Source organism: Panthera onca, chromosome B1 (assembly GCF_046562875.1).
Source record: "Panthera onca isolate mPanOnc1 chromosome B1, mPanOnc1 haplotype 2, whole genome shotgun sequence".
Classification (NCBI taxonomy): domain Eukaryota; kingdom Metazoa; phylum Chordata; class Mammalia; order Carnivora; family Felidae; genus Panthera; species Panthera onca.
This window is the reverse complement of record NC_138342.1, coordinates 87181335-87205383: the sequence shown is the minus strand read 5'-3', so window position 1 is coordinate 87205383 and position 24049 is coordinate 87181335. Positions and strand designations below refer to the sequence as shown.

Here is a 24049-nt window from a genome sequence, read left to right as displayed (position 1 = left end):
GTAAGTTTTTCATATGTAAACATACTATGCTTTGGCATGTTCCTTATAAGTATTTTTCCACTTGAGAGGTCACCTTATACTTTTGTTCATAACCTTTGGCATAGAAAACACTTTATTTATATAGCATAGAGAATATTTTATTTAAGCAGTTAATTCCATCCCTCTCTTCCTGTGTTTTACTTTCCATGCTTCCATGGGAGCTTCTATAGGAAGTTTGGGAAAGTAAAGATTTTTTTTTAGCACTAGAGAATTTTAGAACTAGAAGCCACCATTTTCACATGATGAATTTCATTGAGAAAGATGAGGTTTAGAAAGGTGAGAAGACTAAGTCAACAAGTGGTATAGCCTAGGGGAGAGAGCAGTACTCCCTGACTCTGGGGCAGTTTATGATATTAACTGATGGTCCCAGTTCCATCTCTTTTGATAATATCTGATATTCCAAATCTAGGGAGCCTCAAATTTCACTCATGATTTGTATAGCAAAGACATCGTGAGAACAGAAAGATACCTTTTCTTAATGGATGGTAGGAAGGATGAGATTTGGGGGGGCAATGCCATTCACCTGATGCTACTGCACTACAGTTCCTATCTATGACACCTGCCCCTTATTATTACTTTCTGTGTCTCTGCAACAGGGTCTCATGGATTCTTTTTAACTGAACCTCTAATTGTACCAAAGATATTAGGCATTTATTTAAACATGAGATAGCGTTCAAATATCATTAAATGTTTAAAGCATAGCAATAAGAGTGGGATTATCTACTGAGAACCTGATTGTGATATTGTTGGCTGGATTAATGAAATTCTATGCCATTTGTAGTTTTGGAAAGAGGCTCCCCTATATAATAGTACATCCCTTCAGTTGTTAGTACAGAGAGGGGGAAAAAAAGGGAAAATAATTTTTGATAGTTTAAGCATGAAGAAACTAACACAAAGAGATTAGAACATGGTCCTAGAAGAAAGGAGACACTTTTGTCTGTTTACGTGGATTTCAAAATAAGAGTTGCTCCTCAAAATCTTTCCTTGATGAAAATTATTCAGATATTAAGTAAACTTTCAAATATACTGGTCATTTTGCAATAAGATCTTTAAGAGAACTGCTGAATCAGATGTTACAAAGAAAACTTTTGCACTCTTACTCAAATATGCATGTCAAAAACAGGGGATCATCCTAACTGTCCTCCATTGTTACATTTCAAAAATTCACCCAATGCTAGTCAGAAAATTTACAGCTGTTAATCCAGGCAGATATAACTTTCTACACATGATGATATAAATGTCGAAACCTCTTTCCCACTAACAAGAGCACAATAGCACTTTTACAAATAGCTAAAAACATTTTCAGCTGGCGGAAGTTCTTACCAAGTTAGGAAATCTTCACTAGTCCTAATATTTACCCTGTGATAATGATTATGCATCTCTCAGCCATCCGTATCTGTATCTTAAGAATGCCCAATATCATTCCTGGGGATTCTCACTTACATTCTTATTAAAATTTTCCTTGTCAGAGAATTTTCCTTTCAGGAAATATAGCCTGTCTTGATCTTTGCTAATTAACACAATGACTTGTGTGTGGATACCTGTATGTTTGTATGCACATGTGGATCCATGTGTACTTAAACACCTTTGGCCGAGGTGAGCTTTGTTCTCTAAATCTGAGTAGCTTTTTTTCTTAGTTGTGTTTCGTTTTGTGAAAACAAGAGTCTTCAGCTAATGAGAAACGTATCTTAGAAAGGAGCAAGGAGACCCTACCTGAGAAGTTTTTTTTTCTTTTTTTCTGATTTTTCCTCACAAGCATCTATTTTTACTTTCTATCCCTGATACTGAATAGAGCAGCTTGAATGCTATACAGTGTAATTATGTAGCCAGAGTCAGAGGTGATGGGTACAGGAGTATAACTATATGCTATAGATTGAGTTCTACTAGGTAACGTGTCAAACAGTGAGGTTATGATTAGCTTAACAGCATATCTGTGTCTATGCGATATTTCTCAGTTGAAATATCAATGACATTTTGCATAAACCAATTTGTTATTGGGCTGGATTTACGGGAAAATCCACAGGACGTTTACATCCTTGATCACTGCCAACACTATGCAAGTAATACCCCTCAGTCAATGTGATAATCCAAAATGCCCCCACATATTTTTGGATGCTCAAAAGGGGTTCAAGTAACACCCAGGTTGTTAAAGATTTCATAAAGATGTTATAGATACATTTAATAAATTTTTCCTAAGTGAGTTCTTGTTTCATCATTAGATCTTCTAGTGACTCATCTCATAGTAAAATGTTATTTTAATACCTAAAGTGTAGGACAGCTTTTGTTGTAACATTTCAAAAAGCACTATATTAAAATGGGGTTTGGGGCCTTTTCTTAGTGCTGGCTCCACCTTGAATTTGCTCTCCGCTGCCACAAACTTTGGGTAAATATTTAGAGAGATTTCTTTGAAAGAGAATTCTTTGCCCCTCTTGTGTTTTTGCTTAGAGGTTCTCTGCTTCTTACATTCTGTCCACTGCTCTTCAACTCATGGTTTAAGTACCTAATCTCCAACAGGTGAGAGACTCTGGCTTCAGTTGAATCACCTTTTACCTCAAGAAGTGATGAAAGATTGTGAGCAATGTTCCTAAACACCTGGATTAGCAGACTTGCGAGACAGAATGGAAAATACAATCCAAGAATAAAGCTAGAAGGTCAAAGGAAATAAAAATAAAGAGAAAAATTTTGCCAATTAGAGAATATGTTATAAAATAGAGGGTAGAGGAGAATTTGAAATACTGGCACTATATAACAGAAAGATCATCTGGGAAAAAAAGTTTTTTGTACAGCACCAAGGAGGGCCCACAGGCATCCCCAGCTGAGGAAGTCAGCTCCTGATGCAGGAACAGGGGGGTGAAATGATACTGATTGACTCCATGCTGAGGCTTGTGCATTAGTTTAGATCTGACCTGGTTCCTTGAATACATCGTGGTTTCTGTTTTGTTTTGCTGCTGTCTTGACACTGAAAGTGTGGCTCAGTATATAAAGTACATAAACTTGCTCTATCCACTTCTGCTTTTTCATATGGACAATGGGCTACACTTTGATGACTTAAGAAATACAGTGAGCCTGGAATTTTACAAGGAGGTAAATTCATCTGATGAGATATCACATAGTCCACACGAGATAGTGTTCTTTAGTTACTTCAGCAGAACAAAGGTGGATTTCTTTCAAAAGAAATAACTTTTAGAAAAAATGTGAATATAGCATTTATATATGCATATGGGCACACAAATCCAAGAATATGAAGAAAATGATTAGAATGATTTATAGCCTATCTTCTCCATACCAAGCACTTTGCCAGAGATAGAATCTTCAGTTCTGTAAAGATTACAGCGCCCTAGAACACAGTCACACAAGCACACTTTACAAATGAGGGAAGTTGAGAGAGTTTGAGTGCTTGGATATCACATGGAGTATTTTGTATAGCCAGGATTCCAACTTAGTCTATGATTTCGAAGTTTATAGGTTTTAATATTTTCTTCAGTGCATGTGGATTAGATTAAGACAGGAGCAAAGTTGGCATTATTATTTTTATGGGAGCGATTTATCCCAGCTAAAGACAAATGTTGATAGTATTGTTTTTATGTATTTCACAAAATTAGGAAAAGAAGACTGGCTGAGAAATTGTGAAGACTTTAATTCTATAGATACCAGCCATGAACTCCTTAAATTAATGACCTGTGTTGATAATATTAGAACTCTCAGAAAGTAGATGAAGGCATAAGTGGACTACTGTGGACTTCATTAAAGAAATAAAGAAGTGATTAGTGAAGAAAAGTAATAGGAATTTCACAAGTAATCATGTAATTTTGAGTTTGAATTGGTCTGTGACAGGGACATTTATTTCAGTAACTTTACGTACGGTTAAAAATAAAATTTGGAAACCACTAGAATGTTCCCTTGTATGGAAAGTTGAACAAATTGTGATACATGAAAACCCTGGGAAATTACATAGTCATTCAAAAGAGAGCGTTTGATGTATGTCAATTGTCTGGGACAGAATCCATGATTATAGTGAGGGAGAAAAGCAAGATGCAGAGATGAATACATAATAGGATCTGTTACTCAGGTTGGATTCTCCAGGAAGCAGAATCTCAGATGGAATTTACACTTTAGGCTATTTATTAAGGAGTGGTTTAGAATCAACGCCTGTGGAAGGGAAGGGAAAAGGAAGATTGGGCAGAAGGTGAACCTGGACAGTGAAACAGGCCTCAAGAAAATCTAAGCTGACCTCGCAGGACGGTCTGAAATTAAAACGGGCCATCAGAATGTCCCTGCACTGGGACAGAATGGCCAGTAAGTTATACTCTGTCACTTGGGCTCAGGAAATGGTGTGACCTTGAGTGAGGCACCTCTCTGCCCCTGAGGTAATCCCTTAAGGAACTGAGGGCTGAGGCCATGGCTGACAGTACTCCCAGCTTCTAGCCCTTGGTTGAAGGGGGATCTGGGGGATGCCTCTATCTATCACAATACCTGAAACAAATCATGCCCAAACTCAAAAGGTGTAAGCATGTTTGTAAATGATTATACGTGCAAAGAGAAAAGTAGAATATAAACCTTGATAACAGGGAAAGGGATTGAACTGGGGGTAGTGCAAGTAATCAAACTAAAAAAAGGTAAAAACATTGATAACAAAAAAGAAGATACAATATCTTATTTAGGTAAATTAAAAATATATGTAGTGATGGGCACCTGGGTGGCTCAGTCAGTTAATTGTCTTACTTTTGATTTCAGCTCAGGTCATGATCTCACAGTTCATGAGATTGTGCCCCCACGCCGGGTTCTGTGTTAAGAGCTCTCTCTCTCTCAAAAATAAATAAACGTGTGTGTGTGTGTGTGTGTGTGTGTGTGTGTGTGTGTGTGTGTTTATGTGTAGTGCTTAGAGAGAAGTATTAAAGGATAGATATCTAATAGTATTTATCTCTGGGTTGTAACATTACCTTTCTATTATGCTTTTCTATGCTATTTAGGTAAAAATAAACAGTTGTGCAGATAATTTGAAAAATTATCAAGCTATTTGAAAACTAATAGCTAATTATGATCATTAGATATACTTAAAATAAAGCCTTTAGTTTTCAGAAAATATATTTCAAAAAAGTTAGGTCACCTAGCAAGATGCTCTAAAAGATAAAATGGTTTTGGAAGAATTGGAGTTACAAAACCAGTCACAGTTAAACTTAAAAAATTAAGTCTTTATGTACAACATGCATTTTTCAAATATTCCTTGAGTGCTTTCAACAAGTCAAGATCTGTTCTAGGATGTTGATTTACGTCTAAAAAGGAAGCCAACAAAAATTCCTGCCTTCATGGATCTCATGTTGTATAAAGAAAAGAGAAAAATAGCAATAAAAACAATAAATGAGTAAATTCTACGGTAGGTTAGAAGTTGTGGAAGACCAGTTCCCAGGGAAACAGAGACTATCAGTTTCTTCAATTTGCATTCAGGGGTGTTTTGGAGAGTGCTCTTGGGAAGAACAGCTAGGAGAGAAATTGACACAAGTAGCCGAAAGTAACCTACTGGCAACCATAGCTTAAAGATGAAGGAACACTCACTGAACCTTTTTTTTTTTTTTGGAAGCATTCTCCCTCTGGGAACATGCCCACTAAGCTGGTAAAATCTATAGTTGAGGTACCTTCAGACTATATCTTGATTTAGGGCAGGAGAATTAACACAGTGCTAATTTAAGACTGTGAAAGTATACTATTGTCCATTTGAAGCGAATACAAATGGTTTCTTGGCCTCTTTTCTGAAGATTTGGAAAAGAACATTCTTGCCAGATCACATACTATATACCATGTGCTTGACATGTTAACCAACTTGGGCAAAGATGCCACATCTAGCAAAGCGACTGCATTTGAGATTTCTTCTAGACAGGCTTTTCAATAAGAAGTCCACCATGAACCTAAGATCTATCTGGGTCTTGTAGAGACCCATTTTGTGAGATAAGTGGAGATATAATGTGGGTCACTAATCCTGAATCCATTATGTCTTTAGTAATGCCAATAATCTCTGCTTATTCTCCCCCGGTTTCAATATAAATACATCCAAGACCATTGTGAGAGCAAGTTTCAGACTTTGCCTTTCCCACTATGATGATTTTTAACCTTCAAGCCAAGCAGCCAGTGTGGGTTTTTTTTTTTTTTTCAAAAGCTAAGTATATCTATTTCAGTTAAGTATTCAGAGGCAAAATGAGTCTAAAAACCCAGTAGTCCTTGTGAACTCACTGTGAGCCACATTGGGACCTGACTCCATTGATTAAGTCCCCTCAATTTTGCCCCAAACAGGAGGACCACAATGGTGCTTTGGTCCTCTGGGTAGCTTAAGCAACTTGGACCCTCTATGAAGATATCTTGGAAGGTTTAGGCTCTTACCCCTTGCTCTAGTGTAAAATTACCCAAATAAGTGGCACTGACAATTGGGGATGGACTGGGGGGGTGGGGGGGTGGGGGGGGGTTGATACTGTGTACCCTTGCTGTGGTGTTGCAAGTTCTGTCCTTTGAGGTACAAGTCTCTCCTGTAACCAACAATTTCTAGATCTGAAAACTGGTTCATGTATGGAATCTGGGTAAAAGATTGACTTTTTTTTTTTAATTAGGGTAACCGCCTTCAGCCTCCTGATCATCCATCCTTTATTTTGGCTGTACATATTGAGCAGTACCTTTGTTGGCTGCCGGCATATCGTACTCGGAGAACCATGTCTGTAGATTTCTGCAGGTCCTCTCCTGGCCCCCAGTCTGATGTGGCCGTTCATTATAATAATCGTCCCGTTGAGTTTCTGACAGCTCAGCACTGCCACCTTGCCTCTATTAACTAGAGATCCCATGAGTTCCATCGCTGTCAGTGAGCCCAGTTATCAACAGCATCTCCTACTGTCATCCCTGGCCTCTAGAGGACAGCCACCACTGAACATCTATCTCAGCAGTGCCCACGCTTCTCTCACTAGCACATTCCTTGTTCTTTTGGTTAAGTGGAATTTTCTCCCATGAATCATAGTGATCTAGTAGGTTTTCTGACCTATTTAGTATAACCACTCAGGCATGCCTACTTCTGTAAACCCTTTGATCCCTCTACAGCTGTAAGCTACAGCAGTTCTAACACTCCTACCTGCACAGTGTAACCCATCACTTACTTTCTCCAAGCTTCTGGGAGCCCTCCCACCACCTTGTTTGCCCCTCTCCCAGGGACTTTGCATGTATTTTAAATCCTGTAACCTAGGAGAGTGCTGTCACATCAATAAACTCTTTTTTATCCAGCATCCTCTGAATGCAATCCCACATGGACCCTCCGGGATCCAGCCAGTAGATATTGGCTAGCTTTTCCTTCAGCACACCATCCTGTTGCTGTGTTAGCAGACTCAGCACTTCCTCGAATGGGTTAGGTTGTGATTTCCCCATAGTTATTGGCTTAGTGATGGGAGAGAGTCAGGGGAGAAGTAGGGGCATATCCTGAGAAGAGCACATTTGATCTGGCAAGGAAGACAGCTCAAACAAATTAGGCTAGACTGTTAGTTAATAGGAGCACTGTATCGTTTTAATAGTCTCAAAAGGTTTAGGGATTTCTGGAGATTAGAAAATTCTACATACCAGATATTCACATCCCAGGTTCCAGAGTTCTACTTCTTCTGAATCTGGGACCTGATCTTGGCATCATAGACCTCCTGGAGCTGAAGAATGTGCTTTCTAAGAAGCTTTACTCTTCTTTAATTAGATACTGAATCTTCAGCTTTCACTCACCTATGGCCACAGGAGACCCTCTGAGTTTTATACTGTTACTCATATAAGTGATAATCACCCTCAGATTTTCCTGGCCTCCAACGTATCAATGACCTCCAGAAATAACCATCAAATTCCAAAGTCCTTAAAATTATTATTTTCGAAATTCTGAAACTAATGAGAAATTTTACCTGCCAGTGAATTCCATTTAATATCTATCTTTTCCCAGTTATGTACCACTGAACATTTTAATAATTTCACCATAACCAGATGCCTGGACCTACAATGTTTAATCTACTTCTACCGAGGAAGTTTTTACTACAGCTCACTTGCTGGTGATCTAGTTCTAAACAGCTCACTTTAGACTTTGCCCCCTTGAATAATTCCAGTACAATTGTCATAGGTCAAATTTTATGAGACTCTGATATTTGTGTGCAGAGAAATATTGGGTAGAAGTCGCAGAAACAACCACTGTGAGGGATGAGGGAAGGACTGAGCAGAAGGGGAAGCAGAACTGTGATTCAGTTGCTGTAAAGGACTCAGCTGATCCTACAGGGAGTTGTAGAATTTGGCTGACCCTTCACAGTTATGCTATGTGATGCATGGGATACAGACCATTAGGTCTCTTGAACTAACCAGTCAAGTTCAGTGGGCTGACTCCCAGGAGGGACATAACCTTAACTGAAGCCATTCTCTTAGTGAAGAGTAATTGTTGGAGAGAAATTCAGCTTAGGATCACAGTCATCACTGCACTCACTAGGGGAATGAAGGTAAAAGGTAGGCAATGTAGCACATTTCAATAGAAAAGTTGATACATTTTATAGGGGAAAAATAGAGCAATTATGAAAAAAAATCAGTAACAGATAACTGGGAAATAACATGGAGATTAAATAGCATCTTTTCTAAAATTTTTTTTAACATTTTATTTGTTATTGAGAGACAGAGAGTGAGAAGGAAAGGGGCAGAAAGAGGGGGAGACACAAAATCCGAAGCAGTCTCCAGGCTCTGAGCTGTCTGTACAGAGCTAGACATGGGGCCCGAACTCACAAACCGTGAGATCATGACCTGAGCCATTGTCGGACGCTTAACTGACTGAGCCATCCAGACGCCTCTAAATAGCATCCTTCTAAATAACACATCAGTCAAAGAAATCTCAAGGGGACATTAAAAATATTTTGAACTAAATGAAAATGAAAACTAATTATCAAAATTTGTGGGATGTAGCAAAAGCAGTGCTTAGAGGGAAATTTGTAGCATTAAATGCATATATAAGAAAAGAAGAAATACTGAAAACTCATAACCTAAGTTTCCACCTCAGAAAACTGAGAAAATAAGAGGAAATTCATCCCACAGTAAAAGAAATACAGGTATGCCTCATTTTATTGTGCTTCACTTAATGGTGCTTCACAGATACTGCAGTTGTTTTACAAATTGAAGGTTTGTGGCAACTCTGAGTCAAGCAAGTTTATTGGTGCCATTTTTCCAACAGCACTAACTCACTTCATGTCTGTGTCACATTTTGGTATTTCTCACAATATTTCAGACTTACTATATTTGTTATGGTGATTTGTTTTAAATGTTTTATTTATCTTATGTTTTTGAGAAAGAACATGAGCAGGGGAGGAGCAGAGAGAGAGGGGGACGGAGGATTCCAAGCAGGCTCTGCACTGACAGCAGCAAGCCCGATGCAGGGCTCGAACTCAAGAACCATGAGATCATGACCTGAGCTGAAGTCAGATGCTCAACAGACTAAGCCACCCAGGTATGCCGAAGTGATTTTTGATCAGTGATATTTGGTGTTAACTATTGTCATTGTTTTGAGGCACCACAGACATCACCAATTTATGACAGCAAACTTAATAAATTTTAAGTATATTCTGACTGTTTTACAGACCAGCCTTTCCCTTGTCTCTTTCCTTCTTATCAGGTCTCCCTGTTACTTGAGGTATAGTAATATTAAAATTAGGCCAATTAAGGACCTACAATGGCCCCTACCTGTTCAACTTAAAGAGTCAATCAACACAGCAAACTTTGCTGTTGTCTTATTTTGAGGAACTGCCACAGCTACCCCAACCTTTAGCCACCATCACCCTGATCTGTCAGCAGCCAACAACATAGAAGCAAGACCCTCCACCAGCAAAAATATTATGACTTGCTGAAAGCTCAGATAATGGTTAGCATTTTTTAGCAATGAAATATTTTATAATTAAGGAATTATGTTGTTTTTTAGACAATGCTATTACACTCTTAATAGACTATAATGTAGTATAAACATAATCTTCATATTCAGTGGGAAACAAAAAATTCATTTGACTTGCTATATTTTAATATAATTCTATGTTAAAATGTAACTGGGGAACTATATTTAATAAAGCAATATTGGCTTTATTGTGGTGGTCTGGAATGACCCTCTATATTTCCAATGTATGCCGGTAATAAGAATTAATGCAAAAGTCAACAAAATTGAAAACAGGAGATCAATAGAGAAAATCAATAAAACCAAAATCTGGTTTTTTTTTGAAAAGATAAGTAAAATTGATATGCCTCCAGTTAGGCTGGGAGAAAAAGAAAGGACACAAAACTAATATCAGAAATGAAAGAGGGAGCATTACCACAGATCCTATGGACATTAAAAGGATAATAAAAAAACACTGTGAACAATTATATGCTTATTTCTAAATACTTGTTAAAATACAAAGGAGTTTCAAGTACATTTTTTTGCAGGATTCTTAATTCCATCATCTTCACCAAGTTTGGCCATGCTCACTATGCTAATCATCCTTTCTGTATCAATCTAAACACACATTCCCTCTATTCTGCTCCTGAGCAGCTAAAAATCCACTGCAAGTCACTCATTTTAGCCTCAAGTATCAATATTGCTATTAACAATTTACTCTTCTCTAGCTTACTTAATTGAAGTCAACGCATACTCACTGAGTTAATGTTTCAAAATATTTACCACTGATTGTATGCACTGCATCTGTCTTCACTCCCTCATTTTTAATAGATGGTTACTGCCTTAATGGAAAAATAGGAGTAGTCAGAATTGAAATCTCTTAAATCCGCACTATCCCACCTTAGAATTTGCTTTTATAGTCCCTCATTCCTTTTATTCTTCTTCTCTCTTTGCTCTTATTTTTCAGAAGAAGATTGTTTCTACTTATTCCCAAGGCTGGTTCCAGCATTTGGGCTCTTGATCCAATTCTTAAATTTCCATTGCTAACTTTATAATTATTCTCTCTCTTGTATATGTTATATTACTCTCATCTATTCATATTTTTAAAAATTCAGTTACTGTTGCATGCCCTGCATTATTCACAGCTTTGAACAAAACAATTTCCCTGTTCCCATGTAGCTTACCTTCTGTGAAGAGAAACAATTTTTGAATATATGTTGTTTCTAAACTGTTAAGGGGTGATAAATACTATCAGGGGAAATTAAGTATTATATTAGTCAGAATTCTCCAGAGAAATGGACAGGTAGACATACATAATATAGATATAATAAAAAACTGGCTCACACTATTATGGAGGCTGAGAAGTCCCACCATCTGCCATCTGCAAGCCAGGACAGCAGGTGGTATAGTTTTAGCCCAGGTCTGAAGATCTGTGAACCAGGAAAACTGATGATGTAAGTTGCAGTCTGAGCCTGAGGCTGATGTCCCTGCTTGAAAACAATCCAGCAGAGGGCCAATTTTCTATTCCCTGATTTCTTGTACTACACAGAACCTCAGTGGATTGAATGGGCCCCACTCATACTGGTTAGGGCAATATGCTTTCCTCAGCATAAAGAGTCAAATGCTAATCTCATACGGAAACACTCTCATAGACACACCCAAAAATGACATTTAGCCATGTATCTGGGCATATACCATAAAACTGTGGCCCTGTCAGGTTGACACATAAAATTAACCATCACAAGTAGGGAAGGGAAATAGGAGGTGCTGGGATGCAGGATGACATTTTTAAAAGCATGGACAGGTAAAGTCCTCACTGAGAAGGACTCATCTGAATAAAAGCAGGAGGAAAGGACATGAACAATCAATATGGATGGTGGAGAAGAGCAAATGAAGCAAAAGGAACAATGCTGCCCAGTCGCTAGGCAGGGGAAACCTCAGCTGATCCAGGAATAGCAAGGAGACTGCAGTAGTTGAACATGGAGTAAATGAGTTAAAAAGGTAAAAGGAAGCCAGATTATAGCCGTTTCTAGCCAGTATAGGGACTTTGGCTTTACTCTGAGGGAAGTAGGAAGCCTGTGAGATTTTCACAGAGTGGTATGAAAAATCTGACTTTGGTTTTAATATAACCACTGTAGCTGCAGGGTTGACAATAGATTGTAGAAGAGAATGGGGAAAGAAGATACCAGTCATGAGGGTCTCTAAGAGATACTAGTGGTATGAATGAGAGTGTTTGCAGTTGAGGTGGTAAGAAGTGGTATGGTGTTTGTTTGTTTGTTTGAGAGATAGAGGGCGCAAGTAAGCGAGGGGCAGAGAAGAAGAAAGAGAATCCCATGAGAGACAGAGGAGGGGAGAGAGAGAGAGAGAGAAGTGGGGCTCATTTGAAGCCGGGCTTGAGCTCACCCCATGTGGAGCTCAAACTCACAAACCATGACATCATGACCTGCACCAAAGTCAGGTGCTTAACTGGCTAAGCCACCCAGGTGCCCCTGTTTTTTTAAATATATTTTGATAGTAGAGAAACATGACAGATAAAGAAGAGTCAAGAATGACACCAAAATTTCTGATCTGAACAACTGGAGTAATGTAGTCACCATTAACTGAGGGTCAGTTTTGGTGGCATTAGAAAGAGAGCTACTCAATTTTAGAAAATTTAGGTGGACTTTTCAAATAGTTAGATATAAAAGTCCATATTGGAGATTTACATATTGGAGTCTTTGGGATATAGATAAAATTTAAAGCCAATAAATTGGATAGGATCAACAGGAGAATGAGTGTAGACAGATAAGAAAAAGCATTCTAAAGAGTAAATCTCGGGTCACTTAAGTGTTAAGAGGTTAGCAAGGCAGAAGGTAAAACAGGAGAGTGGTTTCCTAAAAGCCATGTGAAGAAAATACCAAATGATGTTGATGAGTCAAACAAGAGGAAGAATGAAAATGATTTTGGATTTAACAAAGTGGAAGTCATTGGAAATTTTGACAAAAGCTTGACTGGAGTCAGTTCAACAGGTAAAAGAAAGAGGGAAGTTGTGACATTGTATATATATATATATATATATATATATATATATATATATATATGGTTCTTTCAAGAAATTTTGCTGTCAAAGGATGGATGAGCTAGGTAAAGCAAGGAATGGGGTTAAAATGGGTATGTATATATATGTGTGTGTGTATATATATATATATATATATCATTATATATATTTGTTTACTAATGTTAATAGTACAATTGAAAGAAATAATTTGATGAAGGAGAGACAAAAAATTCAAGAGTGAGGCTTTTAGGTAGGGCCAGAGCAAATGGAATCTAGAGAAAATGTGGAAGGTTTGACTTTGAATAGGAACACTTGGAGTTTATTCCACTAAAAGGAAAGGAAAAAAAAATGTCTGTGTACTGTTTCTAGAAGATGAGTAGATGTGTTGGTGGGAGCTCATAGAATTTTTATTCTCATAGTTTCTATAAACTCAGTGAAAGCAGAGAACTAGAATAAACAATAGGGATGAAGTGTTAGGGATTTGAGAAGAATATGAAACAGAGAGGAAGAGTGAAAGTAACATAATTGCTCTACAACATAAAATGCCCACGTTAAGTAATTTCTATGAAGTTAAAATGAGAGAGATTTGTGCATTTTTTTCTGGTCTCTACTGACACCAACTTTTCCCAATTTCAGTTCCAATATTGAGGTCTTCCCTGCACCAGCCCCCCACCCCACCCCCCCCAACACAAACACACAGCAATTCCCAGACATCACCAGGGTGTTTGAGAATTGAATTCCACTCAATACTGACACTATCTGCTTGAAGATAACATCAGATTCCATAGGTTAAGGGTCCAGTCATAAAAATCTGTGCCCCTCCCTCTTGCCACCGCTTCACATGCCAGTTGCAAGCCCCAGGCTCTTACCAGTTCTTCTGAACACCTGGCCACAGACTGGAGGTTCCAGTGACCTCCTCCTTAGGTTCTTTTAATTTGCTAGAATGGCTCACAGAATTCAGGGAAACATTTGTGTTTACCAGTTTATTAAAGAATATGATAAAGAATACAAACAGCAACCAGATGATGAGATACATAGAGTGAGGTATGGAGAAGAAAGGGTTCAGAGCCTTCATGCCCCCTGCAGGCACACCACTCTCCCCAATCTCCATGTGTTTACCAACCCAGAAGCTTTCTGAACCCACTTTTAGGTTTTTATGAAAGCTTCATTGCATAGTCATGATTGCCTAAGTCACTGGCTATTGGCTGATTATTCAACCTCCAGCCCCTCTCGCCTGCCCAGAGGTCCATGTTGTGGGGGGAAGAGTGTGGAACTAAAAGTTCCAAACTTCTAAGCATGTGGTTGGTCCTCCGGGCAACCAGCCCCCACCCTTGGATGGGGTCCAAATGTCACCTTCATTTATATGACAAAAGACACATTTATCACTCTCAATACTTAGGACATTCCAAGGATTTTGGAAACTGTGAGCCAGGAACTGTAGCCAAAGACCAAATACCCATGAGAATATATTTTGGTCATTCAGATGAGAAATACAAATTTCTTGTAAATCACAATACCAAACAGCCACATTCAGCTATTCGGATACACAAATGAAGGAGTTACAGAGCTGTGTTTAACGAGGGTAAGGGTTTGCTTAGCAAGTTTAGTGAAGAGAAAGCAAGCAGATTAAGGTATATGAAAGAATATTCAAAATGATTGATCACAGAAAATTGAGAAAGTTTGCAAGGGAGGGCCTATAATGTTGACTAAGCTGAGGATATAGGGAAGCAAAGGCCATGATGGATGAGTGCAAAGGTGGTAGTAGGATCAATAGATTGGTGGTCTGGTGGGTGAGGGTTTGAAGGATATTTGAGAATCAAGGATCTGAAGATCTAGAAAGTTAGGAGGTGACAAGAAGACAGTGGGTCTAGAGTGGGTGTGTGACCACAGAGGTCAGTAATTGAGGTAAGGTGGAAGAAATCATCATGGAAGGGGGATGTCAAGGAGGAAAGGGTCCTGGGAGAATTACATACCCAAATAATACTGCAATCTCTCAAAATCAAGGAAAGACTTGTGGCAGAGTGAGCCAGGAGCTAAAGAGAAATTCGTGGAAGATTCAGACAAACCTCCGAGTCCTTTAGATGATTTTTCAAAAGAACCAGAAGTAGATGGTACAGTGTGATGACATTAATTTTAAAGCAGGGAAGGGGGGGGGTGGTTGGAGAGCATGGGGAAGTCTGTAAGTGGCAACAAAGAGCAGGGATGAACCCTTCCCAGTTTGCCAATTGTGAGACCTAAAGGGCAGGCAGTGCTGCTAAAGGAACCACATTTGAGCAAGAGCCAGATGAAAGGAGCCTCCAGAGAGGTTGCTGAGGACATGAAGGATTTTACTAATAGACCATCAGTCTCAGGAGACAGGGAGATGGGTACTGAAAGGTGGATGTGCAGAGCTATATGGAAATGAGAATGTGGAAAATGAACTCTGTCCTGGGAATCAGGGTTTCTCATGGTGACTGAACAAAATAGTGACAAAGTGCATCAGGAGATGAGTGAGTCCTGGGCGCTTGGGTGGCTCAGTCAGTTAAGGGTCTGACTTCGGCAGGTCATGATCTTGTGGTTCATGGATTCAAACCCTGTGTTGGGGTCTGTGCTGATATCTTAGAGCCTGCTTTAGATCCTCTCTCTCCTTCTCTCTCTCCCCCTACCCCCCCTTTCTCTCTCTCTCTCTCTCAAAAATAAATAAACATTAGAAAAAAAAAAAAAACCAAAGAGATAGAGAGAGAGATGAGTACTGACATTCCTGATGAGTTCTGATGAGGTGAGTATTGGGAAATACACAAAGGTTGGAATCTGTGAACCTCTCTTCATCATCTTGATAGAGGTATAGAGACTGGAAAAAGATGGTCTTTACTACATAGTTATCACGTAACCACAAAACCTTTGAAACCCTCTCTCAATTGCAAAAAGTTCTTATGGCCAAATGTGTTGGCTTCTTTATGGGGAAGCTCAAATGTACAGCAGGAGTGTCTAGTTTCTGTTTTACCATATAAAATAAATAATAGTTTCCCATAAAATTAATTATAAAATAACCGTGATTTTGGCACATGAGTGAGCAGATACCAATTGTGGGGTTGCACTAAGACCAGGAATAGTAATGGGAATCTGACATCTCTTCCCAAACCAATTAGTGGTAAAAATGAAACTGCTCTGAATACGACTCTAGGATTGCCCCTGGCAGCTTCTTTCAAGCCTTTTTTGGATTTTTCAGCATCATTATTTCTGTGGACCACTTAGCAATTTAGGAATACCCTTCCTTTTGGGATATTCTGTCACTATCTCCTTTCCTGATGACTCTTTCTGAGTCACCTTCCTTGTCTTCTGAAACTTATTGGTCCCTTAATTAAAATGTAGGCATTCCAAAAATTTTCGGCTTGGTCTCCTGCCTGTTCTATTCTGTAGCAGGAATCTGAATCTAAAATGCCCTCCAGGAACATGATGTCTCTCCTCCCTCCGAATCATCTTCTCCAGTGGAAGTCAGAGGGACCTTAAAAACAAACAAAAGTGCTGATAGTAAATGTCCTGTACTCAAAACATTCAATGGCTCCTTTTTACTACCAAACAAGGCTTTTTTCCTCAGGATAACGTTAAAGGTTTTATGCAATTTGACTCTGTTCTTCTTCCAGGGTTTCATTACCCATCACTTTTTCTCTTCTTGGGAGACCCTTTACAATAGTCACGTTCAACAACACACCGTTTGTGGGCTCTAATGTACTCTGCGTTCCCTCAGCTTTTGCTTACACTATTTCCTTTACACCAAATATTCTTTCTCCTCTTCTCCATTTGTTAGTCATTCCAATTCAAAGAGGACTTCTTTTGTGAGGTCTTTCTGAAGAGCATCCTAACCCTCAAATTATCCAATCATTCCTGTTTGCTATCTTTACCCTCTATTTACCCTTCCCATATATAGAAGTTTTCAGAGTCCACTTCATGTTACCCTTTACTTGTTCACTTAAATTCTTCTTGTTAAAAAATAACTGGGATAGTGGTGCCTGGGGGGGCTCAGTCGGTTAAGCGCCACCTTCGGCTCAGGTCACAGTCTCGCAGTTTGTGAGTTCAAGCCCCACGTAGGGCTCTGTGGTGACAGCTCAGAACCTGGAGCCTGCTTCAGATTCTGTGTCTCCCTGTCTTTATCGCCCCTCTCCTGCTTGCTCTCTGTCTCCGTCTCTCGGAAAGAAACATTAAAATTTTTTTATGGGATAATTTTTTTTAACGGGATAATTGTCATTAGATCTCTGCGTGTGTACATGTGTATGTATTTTCTCCTCATCTGAGTACTTTCTGTCAGATTATTAGTTTCTCCAGGGCAGTTTTTCCTTCTCTCAGTACTTCACACACTATGCTGTGCACATATCTGGTGTTTAAGGAATGTTTATTCAATTAAAATATGATAGGGAATAATTCAGGCTGGAAAGGAAGAGTGAATAGCCATCAGCTGAATAAAGAAATGGCAGTAGAGGTGAGTCCCACAGGGATAAGGATTTCAAACTGTTTTGTCTTTTAGGAGCATTGTAAAAATTCCTTGAATGAAAAAGACTAATATAGGAGACTTCATACTTATGTTTCAGTACTTAACCTTGAGCAACATTCAGGTGTTGTATGAAGGGTGGAGTTTGTCACATCCCAATTTATATGCACTTTTGAGAAATGGTGACTATCTTTCTCACAATCATCCTTTAAAAAAAATCTGAACAGACGTAAAGGAGAAAAATGTTTTCCCAAGTATAATATTACAAAAACTAGTCAATCTCCCTTTTCCAAACTTTTAGGTTTAAAGAATGCTTATAGTCCTTAATTCTATTCAATTTTTTAAATCAATCACTCTTGTGCTGAATATTTTTAAATGAATATGACACTTTGCATGGATCCCATAAATAAACAAAACGTGCACAGCTTTGTTTATGTTAGGAACCTTCTGCTAAGTGTTGCTTCTATTTATTTACTTTTAAATTATGCCAGATTTTTGCAAATTTGAGTCAGTTTGGGGATCAACTTGAAATTTTAAAGACTGGCTATTTATTTTGCTTCTCATACCTTGCAAATATGTTAAAGTAATGGTTGTAAGGGCCAGCAGAAGGTATAAGAGGAAATTATTCATGATAGACTTAATTATGGAAATAGATGTGCTATACCATGAAAATTTCACCACTTCTCTTAATTTAATTTCCTCATTCTCTCTGCTTTCTCCTAACATCCAGAGTTTTTAACCCTATCCCTTATTCTGGAGCTCAGATACCCTTTGACTTGTGTAGAAGAGCATACAAGTTCTGAGACAAATATGAGAGGATTCAGTAGTAATAAGTCGGTAAAGCTTTGCTCAGAAAGCCATGTGGCTAAAAATGAGCTCTTACTTACAGAGTCAAAACTGGAATTTTAATTTTTACTCACGATACAATGTTAGTATCCATAAACTGACTTCTCCTTATCATGTATAATCTGGCATGATTCATGAGATTTAGGACTGCTTACCTTTTCAAGAAGGAAAAAACAAAGTAATGGAATTATACAAGGCAACAACAGACACTGATACTTGTCTCACTAACAGCCATCCAGTCCCCCACCTCCTTCTTCCTCTTTCTCAATTGAATGATGATTAATGTTCAGATATTTCTTTCTTTCTGTTTTTTTTTTTTTTATGTTTATTTTTGAGAGAGAGAGAGACATGCATGAGTGGGGAAGGGTCAGAGAGAGAGACACACACACACACAGAATCTGAAGCAGGCTCCAGGCTCTGAGCTGTCAGCATAGAGCCTGTCATGGGGCTCCAACTCAGGGAACAGTGAGATCACAACCTAGGCCAAAGTTGGACGCTTAACCAACTGAGCCACTGAGGCACCCTGGATATTTCTTTTCTTTTTTTAAGTTTATTTATTTATTTTGAAAAAGAGAGAGAGATAATGCAAGTGGGGGAGGGGCAGAGAGAGAAGAGAGAGGATCCCAGGCAGGCTTCACACTGCCATCCCGGAGCCTGACACAGGGCTTGAACCCATGAAACTGGGAGATCATGACCTGAGCCGAAAACAAGAGTCAGACACTTAACTGACTGAACCAGCCAGGTGCTCTATGTTTAGATATTTCTTATCCTCCAGACTGTCATATGCTTCAGGATGATCTCATTGCTAGCTCCTGGTATAGTAGATACTCATAAGACCAAGTCAATCTCAGGGGCGCCTGGGTGGCTCAGTCGGTGAAGCATCTGACTTTGGCTCAGGTCATGATCTCGCGGTTTGTGAGTTCGAGCCCTGTGTCGGGCTCTGTGCTGACAGCTCGGAGCCTGGAGCCTGCCTTGGATTCTGTGTCTCCTTCTCTCTCTGCCCCTCCCCAACTTGCGCTCTGTCTCTCTATGTCTCTCAAAAAATACATAAATGTAAAAAAAATAAATAAAAAAATAAGACTAAGTCAATCTCATTCTCTTTGAGAGTGGTTGGTGTGGGTGTGGACATGTGACCTCATTTTGGCTAATGAGATCTTAGTGGAAATCAGCCTTAGTGCTTCTAGATTTTATTGCTCTAAAGACATAGACACAAAACAAGGCAGCCCTTTTCTTTCCTTGAGATGCCTGGAAATGATGATTGGAATTGCTGCAGCAGTAACTGTGAGGGAAATCTGCCTGAGGGAAGACCAAGGTGATGGGGATGATTGAGGAAAGAGATGGGGAGAACGTGTACCACCCATGACACCCTGAAACTACACATTGTTCTATGCCTGAAGCCTGCCTATCTGGGACCTCATCATTTAAGCCAGTTTGAGTAATTTTCTCTTACATGTAGTGAGTAGAAATCTGACAACTTTCCTTCCCACTATAGTGGAAGAGTAAAAGTTACATTATGTTTTGTATAAGGGAAAGATATAGTTATCCGGATTCTCTTGCAAATAGATTAGTGATCAGTAAAATATCTAGAGGTTAGCTTTCATGGGACCTTGTTCAAATTTTGGACTCGTGAAACTTGGGAAAGAAGTGTAAATCAATGAATGTTGCCGTTGGGTAACTTTCTTTTTCGCTTTTCACTTTCTTTTTTTGCTTATATAGCATAGCCAAAATGACAGGAAAAGAATAGTTCTAAAAGTAGAGACATTCAAAAGGAAAAGCCATCAAATCATCATCATTTTAAAAGCACCAAGTTACTGGGGTGCCTGGGTGGTTCAGTCGGTTAAGCATCTGACTCTTGGTTTAGGCTCAGGTCATGAGCTCCTGGTTTGTGAGTTTGAGCCCCACGTGGTCGTCAGGCTGTAAGTTGGCAGCACGGAGCCTGCTTGATATATTCTCTCTGCCCCTCCCCCATTCAGGCTGTCTCTCTCAAAATAAATAAATAAACTTAAAAAAAAAAAAGTCAAGTTCCTAATAGGTAAGAACAACTGGTCTTTCAAGCAGTGCTACCCTTGTAAAATGCTAGCAGTTAACAGAGAATAGGGTATAAATAGTGTCCCCTATTTCAAAGGTAGTTGTCCCCAAAGAAAGAAATATAACATTATTACAACGATCCAATACACATTATGCTTTTGGTCATTTTATTAATTTTTAATTAAATATAATTCTGTTTCAGCCGCAGTGAGTTAACACAACTAAAATTTTCATGCTATTTACATCGTATTTGAAAAGTAGCTCATGTTGGAATGCGTTTTAGGTACAAATGGGTCCACAAGATGAGAGGGTAAATACAAAAATGGAATACGATTTTAAGTTTGATATAGTCTTGTGGGGTATAATTTCAAAGACGGGATGCTAATTTTTTAATACTAATTAAGGTCACTGTGGCAGTCACTGTTCTATTTAATTGACTTATAGCTGGGATACTGACAAGGCCACTTCTGGTCCCTAGAATGCCTTTGTGCAAATTAGACCCACCAGAACATGGCTTGGCAAGCAGAGCAATGGGCTGGATTCCAGCCCCTACTTGTCCATTTGGCCAGGCATTGTTGTGCAGTGAACAGCTAGCTAGCACTAATGTTCTCAGAGGCCCTGAGTTGCAAATTCCAATGTTTAGGTGGACAAGTGTTAGATAATAGGGAGTGCTAAGAATGCCGGCAAACTAGAGACCCCATCTCTAATCACAGCTCCAGCTACTGTTTCCAGAAGGGAATGTAGACACAGGGCTTTCAGATCTCTCAATCTTTGAAAAAGACTGGAAATCTAACTCCAATAACACCCAAGCAGAAGGTGTTTGAGACCCAAATTCAGACTGTAGACTCTGACTTAAGAGAAGGGCACCGCCACTCAGATACTACATTTCTCCTGTTCCTATTGGGTTCCAGAATGTTTCAACTCCCGGGGGAAATGGTACACCTGAGAGAAGTGGGGCAGAGGCCATGTGCTTCATCCACGGCAAGTCTCAAGTAGGAAGGACCACGGATAGAGATCTGAAGGGGAGGGAAAAAGCAATAAATGTGATATTAAGGCTGAAGAGAAAAGTAGTGTAGAAAATTAAGTACTATGCGGGGAGGAAGCAGTTGTGATTTTCAGGTAGTTTGCCTTTTATAGTACTGTTCTACTAAATAGCTCCAGCACTTTGCTAACATTAATTAAACCTCACAAACCCTGTGAGATAGGTAATTACTATAATTAAACTGATATTCCAGATCAGTAAAATGAGGCTTAGAATGCCCAAGGTCATAGGAAGATTGTGTGGCCCAGTTTGGCAGACAACCTATATGTTCTCACAACACATCACTCCCCTAAGGAGGGCTTCCCTAGCTCTCTCTTTCAATCTCTCTCTCTCTCTCTTCGTGTTTAGATTAAGGATATAATGATAGGATAAATAAATTAGATCTTTGAGAAGTTAAACTGCAAGTTGATTAGGGAAGCTTAAAGACAATATGGAAAAATACCTAAATGAATGAGCCATATTCCACAAACACACATAATATGCAAATTCCATTTCAATTAATTTCATTTATTTAAAATATTTCCATTTAAATTGCTGGTTTCACTAAATACATCAATAAATCAAGAAACTGATGCACATAAAGCATTCGCCATATTACACAGCAGCATAGAAAAGACTGTCATTAGTTTGGAAAGAGAACACAACAGACAGACAGAAGGAACTCTTCTTGTTGCTATAACTACGGCATAACAAAGGTCAGCACTGGAAAAAACAAAAAAACAAAACAAAAAAAACCTTCCTGGACTGAACATTAACAACTCAGGGATATTATCCTGAATTCTTCATCTTAACAAAGAAAGATAATAATCTTTTATTCTGAAAAGGGTTAATTAAAGATAAACTAAATGGTGGAAACATACATTTTTAAAAAGCAAGCATAAAAAAAAAGGTTTTGATTCGAAATGTAATTGCAAATGGGGCTATCCAGGTTACATTGGACGTCAAAATCTCAAGCTCAGTAGAAAAAAAAATCACAAACATATTATAAAAAATGTCTTTATTGTATTTTAAAAATGTCAAATTCAAAAATGGTGATTTCAGTGAACATTGCTTAATAGAAAACGGTTTAAAATAAATTTAATTTCAAAATTTTATAGAGCTTAAAAAGTATGATGGTCGTAGCCTAATTTTATGTCTTTACAAAAGCAAATTTTAGAAATAACCTCATTATTAAAATTCTTGGAGGTTTTTTTTGTTTGCTTTGACTAACTGGGCAAGTCCTGTCTGGTGATTTGAAGGATCACAAGCCTATTTACAAAATGTCCAGTTTCTGCATATAAATTCATTTTAAACAAAAGCCTGCCTCTTGTCTTTGAGCAAAGGAGAACATTTGGGTTTGAGGCTTTGAGTGAGAATAAAGAGAGGGAGTGAGAGAGGGGACTCTGTTACTTGCGTGCCAGTGTTCTGTAAATCCTGTCAGGTAAGACTTGTGTGCAGAAGAGAATGGCTGAAAACAGAAGGAACAGAGGCTGCCACATTCTGGACTGTCGTCAGGAAGCACGGGCCACTGTGACACTGAGTGCTTGCTGACAGAGGTGCATGAAGTGTTTTCTGGTCAGCTCACACTTGCAAACTTCACAGGATTTCCAAACTTTATAGGATTTTATCATTACTTATCTATCTTAAGAAATACACTTTCAGGAAAGCACCCAGCTCCATGCCTGAAGCAAATTTTCCTGGGAGAAGGGCCAATGAAGGGTGCCTGGATACTGCCAAGCAGAGAAAAAGAGAGACCCTAAAGAGAAACTTGGGGCTCAAATTGCAAAACTATGCTTAGATTTGCTGGTGTCTGGAAGATACTTACCATGACTTGGTGTTTTGTACCAAAATTGACCATTATTTCCTTTATGAGTGAATACTTTGAAAAAATCTGTAAGGTTCTTGCCTGTGCTTTCTAATACTCCAATGAACAAAACATACCAAGTAGTTATGGTAAAGTACAAGGAAGCCCGTATCTCGTCAAAATCAAGCCGGTTAGGAAGTCTATGGAAGAAGTGTTCTTCTGGAGACTTCCCTTTCTGGCCTGTTTTTATTTCATTTGTATGGGATTCTGTGTTTGTGGACAACTGTTACACAGCTGAGTCTCAAAGTGGAGTCTCAAAGATGTAATTTTATAGAAATGAGAATTTATATAACAAGGAGTGCCGCAAAGAAATAAGAGTGGGCCTAGACCAAATTAGACCTTGTGAAGAACGATACTAAAAATCAATGCCCAGAAGAGTGTTTGGTACATTTCTGTCTAGTGCCCAGACTGTATGTAAAAATAGGTGAATGTGTGTACTTTATGAGGATAGTTGATTTGAATATGGTGCTAATGAGGCCAAGGTAATGGGTTTAACCCTGTGAACCCATTATTTTCATTACCCTCAATAGTCACAGATTTTATCCTTAACGGTGGCCAGCCATTTCATAAATTCTTCCTGTTAGTCATTAGAAAGACAAGGCCAGAGAGTGTAGATAGCTTAAGACAAATTTATTATTGCTGGAAAACAGCTCAAAGCACATGACCTACTGTTGGCGGGTTAAGAGTACCAGCTTTGAATATGAAGGTCAGCATTGTGATAATGATGTATCGATATTTAATTAAAAGTGAAAGAAAATAACAGGTGTGCAGAATATTGATTTTTAAGAACTAATTTGATCAAATTCCACTTCTTGAGTCACCAAGAAAATCTCTAAAAATTCTCTAAAATATATTCACTT

General features: G+C 38.7%; 1 protein-coding gene across 1 annotated transcript in view; it reads left to right on the top strand.

Annotated features, from left to right (window-relative positions):
• The first annotated feature begins 9362 nt into the window (after positions 1-9362).
• The window catches only part of CXXC4 (CXXC finger protein 4), a 49022-nt gene continuing 34335 nt past the window's right edge, over positions 9363-24049 (top strand). The window contains exon 1 of the mRNA XM_060654514.3: positions 9363-9514. The gene's annotated coding sequence lies outside the window, so the exon portion shown is untranslated. The remainder of the gene's footprint in view (positions 9515-24049) is intronic.